We start from the raw sequence: 7,616 nt of genomic DNA, 5'->3' as shown, positions 1-7,616 counted from the left end.
AATAAAGATATCTAAATTAAACTGAAGATAATCTAAATGAGTCCCTTCTATTAAGATTTATAAGAAGTTATTTTGATTTGTCACTTTATGTGGAATGAAGACCAATGGTTATACATTAAAAAAATGTGTGGCAAGTAATAAAAGAATTATGCTATGACACTATAATTGCATGATTTTTTGCTAAAAAGCCAAATAATAATATAATATCTTTTCAAAAATAAAGTATAAAAGATTTAGCAAATTGATCTATAATTTATTAAAAAAATGATGGCTATAACTTTTTAGTATTTCAAAACATATATTGTTGAAGTTATGGAATTTTTTGATTTAAGTACCATAGAAACCTTCCATCAACCTTTATACTTTTTTAAATTAGGACTAAAATTTTGATCGAAAAGAAATTTAAATTTCAAATGAAAAGAAGTTTTTGAATTATTTTTAAGTATTGACTTAGATTGCATTTAACAACCTCTTATACAAACTTTGTTATGGTCATATTATAGATTGCTACTATACTTGGTGAAGTTCTTGATTTTGGATTTAAAAACAAAAAAACTTTGAAGTGATACAATTTGATTTCATTGTTGTTACTTAGAAGCTCATTTTGGAGCATACATCAAAATCTTTTATAAATATCACATGATGTGGTATTGGATGCCATATCTCATTAAATGTATATAATAAGCTATTTAAAAAAATTATAAATATAGATTTAAAAATTATATGGATTAAAAGTAATTGATAGGTTGAAAATTTAACCAATAAATTGGCCATGTGTTATACATGTAGGGAACTTATCATGCAATTATGACACATGTCTAAAAAAATAGATATGTATTAAGAGTTTTATAGAACTTTGTCACATAGCTCGTGACTAGATAATATATATGGAGGCAAAAATTAATTCTTTTTCATTCATATCAATATTTTTTTTGTTTTTTTTTTATTTTTAAGTTTTTTTTTTGACAATAGCCATTTTAATTTTAACATTATACCATCTTTAGTGATTATTTATTCTTTTCTAATGACATAAGAGTGTATTAATTCTTTTAATTCTTTTGCACAAAATTACTATATCTTGTTGCCAACATAAAATTCAGGTTGCTTCTTGTAATAAGCATCAAAGTTGGTCTTTTGTTGTTCTTAGGCTTTTTTTAATTGTGCCTTCATTATTGTATGTAGCTCAGATAAATAATTTTCTAAATTTTCTACTATAGGATTATTAATATTTGAAAAGTCAAAAGCATCAAGTTGTCGATGATAATCATAATTAATAAAAAAAAAGTGTTTATTGCATAGAAAAATATATCATATTCAAAAGAAGACCAAACTATCTCAAAAATCAAAGATCCTTCTAATCTACAACAATATAATGTCTCATCACAAAATTGGACAAAATAGATTAGAATAAAACTAAACGGAACTAAACAAAATAGGACATGAAAGAAAAAACCGAGCAAATGGAAACAGAACAAGACAAAATTAAACAAAAAGATGCAAAACTAAATTTTATTAAGAAAAAGGGTCCAAAGCCATACCTAACCAGATGCCTCAAAAAGCCTTGGTTAGTCCTATTCATATCTTGTTCTATTACTGTGGACTTTCTAGGATATTCCTAAGTGGTGGATTCCACCTATATAACTACCTTAAAGTCCTTTTCTAGAAGGTTTTATGGTAGGCTCTACCTAAATAATCGCCCTAACTTTTGTTTAGAATATTCTTTAGTGGATCCTACCTAGTCCACTAATGTAATTTCAAATCTAGAAACTTCCATGATTTTAACTATTTATATAACTATTTTATCCATATTCTATTATAATATTATTATAAGTAAAATCTACCAATGAAACAAGAGTTGTCTAATTATCTTGGTAGTTGATAATATGCTTCAAATATTCCTCCAAAATTCAATTTATGTACTTCATCTGTCCATCTATTTGAGGATAAAAGGCTTAGCTATCTTGCTTCTCTAAAATCTTGATACAAATTAAGTCTCCTATCTGATATAATATCTTTTAAGCAATCCATGATATCAATAAATTTTTTCAAAGAAAAGCTTAGTTATTTTTTTACTTATGATAGATTTTATACATGATATAAAATGTGCCATTTTAATAAATAAATCTACTATTACAAATATAGAATCATACAAACTTGAAACTAGAAGATCCATGATAAAATCCCAAAAAAATAGAAAATTATAGTTATTTTGGAATAAATAATGGTTGAAGAAGTCTATAAGGTTAATAATGAGAAGTTTTTGATATTAAACAAATGTCATGTTGTGGTTTGGCTATCATGTAAAAATAATGGGTTTATATATTTAATATATAATTTACTTAGCAATATGGTAAGAGCCATGTAAGTCGATTTTTGTTGGTTATAGGATGTGGATAGATTATTACCTCAAAAAGAGGCTGTTTAAAAGGGTTTATATTAGAATTTATATAACTTTATTTTCTTTTGATAGTGACTTTTGAAGTTGATCTTATTAGTAGTAACTTTTAAATATTTAGAATCACCTTTGTTAGATATTGGTGACCCTTGAAGTCTTATTTTGTTTCTTTTATATGGTATTTAGAACATATATTGTGTAAATCTTATAAAAAAGAATTGAAAAGGGATTTTTGGTAGCAAAAAAGGTAGTTAGGACACCCATATGAATGAATGGAGATGGATGATATAAATCTCTATTCCTATTGGTCAAAAATCATGATCAATGGACTTCAAGGAAGCTATCTAAGGCTATATAAGGAATTAGGGTTACACTTTCGGGCGATTCAAATATCAAAGGCTAGGATCAACAGGTTCAAGTTTTTAATTATGGTTTTGGTAAAAAATTTGAGTCATTTGGAGTTTTTATGAAGGAGATTTAGGTGCTCAAAGTCAAGGTGTTGAGTTTGTACATGCTGTCACTCTTTTGGATATAACACACACATATAGAAAGGAATAGAGGATCGACAACTGGGGTTGGAGAGAACACTTTCTTGACTACACTTTACATATACTGTTTGATGAATTCTAAGCTGGAACAAAGGAAATATTGGAAGTTGAAGTCAGCACTTGGAATCTAGGGAGTAGTAAGTGACTCAAATTGCTAGTGGTTGTGTTTTGAGCTATATCTTGTGCAATTTGACAAGATTTTGGCTAAAAATTTCTATGAATGTGAGTTTTCATGTTATTAAACTTTGTATGCAAGTTTTGTGGCATTTGAGTTTTGGATTAGTGAGGTATGGTGAAATCAGTATACAAATGTTTATAAAGATGATATGTACCAAACCTTCTACTGAACAGACAATATCTGGAGTTCCATAATGAATTTACAGTTAATTTTTTGTGTAGTAGAAGCTAAGAGTATTATCTTACTCCTTAGAAATTTTGAACTCAATCCAATGGTTGGATTGAAAAAAATTAAGTGTTGAAGTTCTATAATTTTAAAGGGGTTAGTATTACTGGTTATTAACAATTGTTACTACTATCCGTTATTGTTACTATTATTGGTTATTGTTACCAAAGCCAATTACTATTATTATTTTTGATTATTGCTTCTATTTTTGATTACTATATTTATTGTATATATGGGATTTTGATAATTTTTGACTGTTGTAAATAAAATTCAAGTTAGGTGATTTTAACTATAGTTACCAACTAAAAGATAGTTTGGAAAACTCAAGAAGTTGAAGGTGTAGTTAAAAATATAAAGACTTTTCTTGGATTATATAGGCAAAATTTATATACAAAAGCTTATGATATATAAAAGCTTTTTTTGGTTAATTTATGTAAATTTCTTTTCTTAGTTGTTTGTTTTGATCCTCTATTGAAGATAAATTGGTTGTTGATTAAGAAGCCATTAAATCAAAAATAAGCTCTCTACAGCCAGATATCCAGTGTACTCCTGGATAGAAAAATACATACTACAACATGATTATTATACAAGGCCTTTAACTATCTTCTACATTTGAGGCCACAAAAATCTCTGGAGATTAGTTTCAAAGTTTTGTTGTCTCCAAAATGTTTGGTTGCTAGAAAGTTGTCACAAGCTTGAAGAACATATAATCGAGCTCCACCTTCTGGAATATATAATCACTCCTTGAAATTGAGTAGATTATTTTTGAACTTTGTGAGTTACATAATTGACATACTTTTGTATTTAGTACAAAAAAATATACTTAAGGTGTTTACACTCACCAATCTAGTGAGTTAGTGTAAGAGTTTTGAGATAAATAGTAAAATAATAAAATATTAGTTGTAAGAAGAGGCTCTAGGATAATTTTTGAGAAGAATTTTCAAAACAAATATTTTTTCCTTAAACTAGCTAATACAAATTATGATATTTATATAGTAGTTTTATAATTATGAATTATTTAATTAGACTAGAAACTAAGAAGGATCATTGACCCAAGTCAATCCATAAGAATAAAGAAAAAAAAGGGAGGAGAGAAAGTAAATTATAGACAAAAGAAAACGGAAAAAATAAAAATAAAAATAATGAAGAGAAAGAAAAATGGAAATACCTTGCCGAAATTCCCCGAATAAGGGTGAGATCCCTGATCTTCGGGAAGAGGCTGCCGGGATCCAACGAAGTGTATCCCGGCCTCATTGTTCCCTTTTTTCTCTGATTTTTCGCTGGCGGCAAATGCTCTGAAATCTGGGTGTCTGCTGCGGCTAGGATGTGTGGTGCTTGGCTTCTTGTTGCGGTGGTGTCGCAAGCACTTTTGAAGCACTACTTCGGCAAAGGACCGTTCAGGGACACCTTGGTTTGCAGTCTTGACAAATCGTGTTGCGGTTCCTAACGGTAGTACCGTGTACGACGGTTGGTGCTGTGTGGTGGTTTTTCTTCCTCTTCTAGCATTGCGATTGGACGTTTGCGGAGCCGGCGCTGTCCTCTTCGGCTCGAGTTGTTGTCCACCAGTGGTTACTCGGTGACCTCTCTCTTCAATTGTAAGCGTCTTGCGAGTTCTTTCTTTCTTTTGTTCCTGCACAGTAGCGATGCTGCGTCGCTGGAATCAACGACTAGCTTGTTCTTTTTCATGTTCTGGTGTGATCAATCGACGGCTCGGTAGGCTGAGGGCGTGGTTGTAGTGCCGAGAAGTGCATTTTTTCTAGGTCGTGGATTTGTGCTGGTGTAGGAGCAACATTGCGGCGTTATAGTACAGAGGGTTACAGCATAAGGTGTTCTTCAATTGATTCTAGTGCAATCAGTTACTACAAAGGTTCTAATTGCTGCAGCGCTGTCCTTGTAGTAGATGGGGTGATCTCAAGTCGCCTTATTGGGTCGACGCTACTGCATAAGCACCTTCTTCCTTGATATTGGCTCTGGGGAAGGTATTGAACCTTGGACGTAGTTTTTCACTGCGACTAGTACTGCTTTGTGGTGCAGGGTTGGGTGTCGGATTTTGTGGTATACCAAGCCATTGTACAATATTAATTTGGTTGTTTGACTTCTACACAATTGGCAGGAGCAAAGAATCAGTTGCACTAGCTGGACTAGTGTTCTTCAAAGAAATCGTCGTTGTGCAAGCAAGCCTAAGTGGCAGTTGGAAGTCAATCACGACGATCATGAGTTGGAGAGTTGTAAGTGCAACAAAGGATCACGACGGGATTGAAGCATTAGCGATTCTCGACCATCACAGCAACATAGATCACATGCAAGATTGCACCAAAGAGGATACATAGAGGGGGCTTGCGTAGATTTTGCAAGTAGATTGGAGCGTATTTTGCATGCCTAGTTGATCATTTAGTTAAGGAGTTGCAGTTAGATCATAGGAAGCAGATTGCGTTATGGAATTCGTAGGAACTCATCAAAGTCACTAAGAAGGTCAAATTGTCTAGAGGCACATGGTCGAAGCTGCTCAAGGAGGGTGGCATTTTGGTAAAGATATCTCGCGGTGGAACAGAATCGGTGAGAATTTAGGAAGGTTGAGGAAGGCGGTGCAGTGTTAAGTACGAACCAACTCAGCCCTAGGCATAGCTTATGGTGCCGGGCCGACCGTTCACGAGGACTTCACCACACTGTGGAGAGCCTTTTATTGCGGTTGTGTAAGGCGCAAAATTCAAGTTGAAGGTTGTGGCGAAGGAGCACCCAGAACTAAAGGGGGAAAAAAAAGAAAAGAAAAGAAAAGAAAAACCCCTTCTACATTGTCTTGTTCAGTGGAAGAGCACAAGCGGCGGTTCTGGTAGCGGATTCAAATTGACACGGCAGTAGAAATTTGTGTCGAGCTAGCGTGGCTAGTTCCGATCCAATCGACACTTCAATTGGATAGAGGCCTTGTTGTGGAAGGAGAAGAGGCGGAGGACTCCCGCAAGCGATAGGAGGTATTTTGGTGTTGGATTGATCTTCGCTAGCGGCCATTGTTCTTCTTCAGGGGCTTCGAATTCTACAATCAATCGGTAATCAGTATTATTTTGGAAGGACAGTAAGTGAACAGCCAGCGGACCCTCCAACCCCTTTGTGCAACTTCGGCATCCTGATCTGAAGCTAATCATTAGAGCTGCTGTAGACTATCTTCAGATTACTAGCAACTTAGTGGTTGAGATCCAACATTCAATCCGGTTTTGGAAAGTAGGCAAGACATTGAATTTACATCATTGAGTTTGGGTTAAAAATAAATAACTTTATGTGAGTTTAAATCAATTGGATTAAATTAGGGTTTGAATGGATGAATTAGGGTTCTAAATAGATGAACTTTTATGGATATAAGTTGATTATGTTTGGATGATGTTTAATGCTAGATAAAAATTAAAATTATATATATATATATATATATAAATATATATATAAATATAAATATATATATAAATATAAATATATATATATATAAATATATATATATATATAAATTAAAAACTCATAGACTTAAATTAAATCATATAAAAAATTATCTTCAAAATGTGAATTTTTATTGAGTTATTTGAATGCCTTGTATTGGTTTTTTTTTTGGTGGTGTGTGAAAGTGGCTTTATACTAGTTAAGAAAATTAAGAATTTAAGGCAAAGTAGAAGACACCTTCAGTAATTAAATTGGAAGTTAATTAATAAGTTGTAAATTAAAATAGACTTTCAACTAATGGGGATTAGTTTTAGTTCACAAATTTGAATTTAAAAGAAACATTAGAGTTAGAAGAATTATTCTTAATATCTTGACCAAGAAGATTATAGAATATACTTGATTAGAAAACATGTTTTCTATATCTAAAAGAACAATTTTATGTGTAATATCTCTAGAAGAGAACAAACAACCATCTATAACTTCTACACGTACATGTTTGGTTTTTTGAAACTAAAGATATTTCTTATTTTTTGACAAAGTCTTTATTTATAAAATGTGTTAAGGTTCCAAAATCTAATAAGGCTAAGACTTAGTGGCTTTTTGACCCTAAACAAACTTCTATTGTGAAACAAGGTGACGGATGTAAGGAGAGAATAAGACCTTTATTAGATATTATGTAAGATTTTCAGCTGCATGGTTCTTATTGTAGTTAAAAAAACTTGTTTTTTGACACATTGTCCTCTTTAACAACCATGCTCTTTATTTTATAATTGAGTTACTTCTTTAGACAATATTAAGCAATATGCTTGGATTCTCTACAATATAGACAGAAATCTTTTTCAAAATG

General features: G+C 31.9%; 1 long non-coding RNA gene across 1 annotated transcript; it reads left to right on the top strand.

Moving 5' to 3' along the window:
* The first annotated feature begins 4,947 nt into the window (after nucleotides 1–4,947).
* On the top strand, nucleotides 4,948–6,634 carry LOC112287450 (uncharacterized). Its single transcript, XR_002971273.3, has 2 exons — nucleotides 4,948–5,325; nucleotides 5,460–6,634. It is a non-coding gene; the product is annotated as an uncharacterized LOC112287450 (long non-coding RNA).
* The last annotated feature ends 982 nt before the right edge of the window (nucleotides 6,635–7,616 follow it).

This window comes from Physcomitrium patens, chromosome 10 (genome assembly GCF_059467195.1).
Source record: "Physcomitrium patens ecotype Gransden chromosome 10, ASM5946719v1, whole genome shotgun sequence".
NCBI classification, from domain to species: Eukaryota; Viridiplantae; Streptophyta; class Bryopsida; order Funariales; family Funariaceae; genus Physcomitrium; species Physcomitrium patens.
This window is presented reverse-complemented; position numbering and strand designations above follow the sequence as displayed.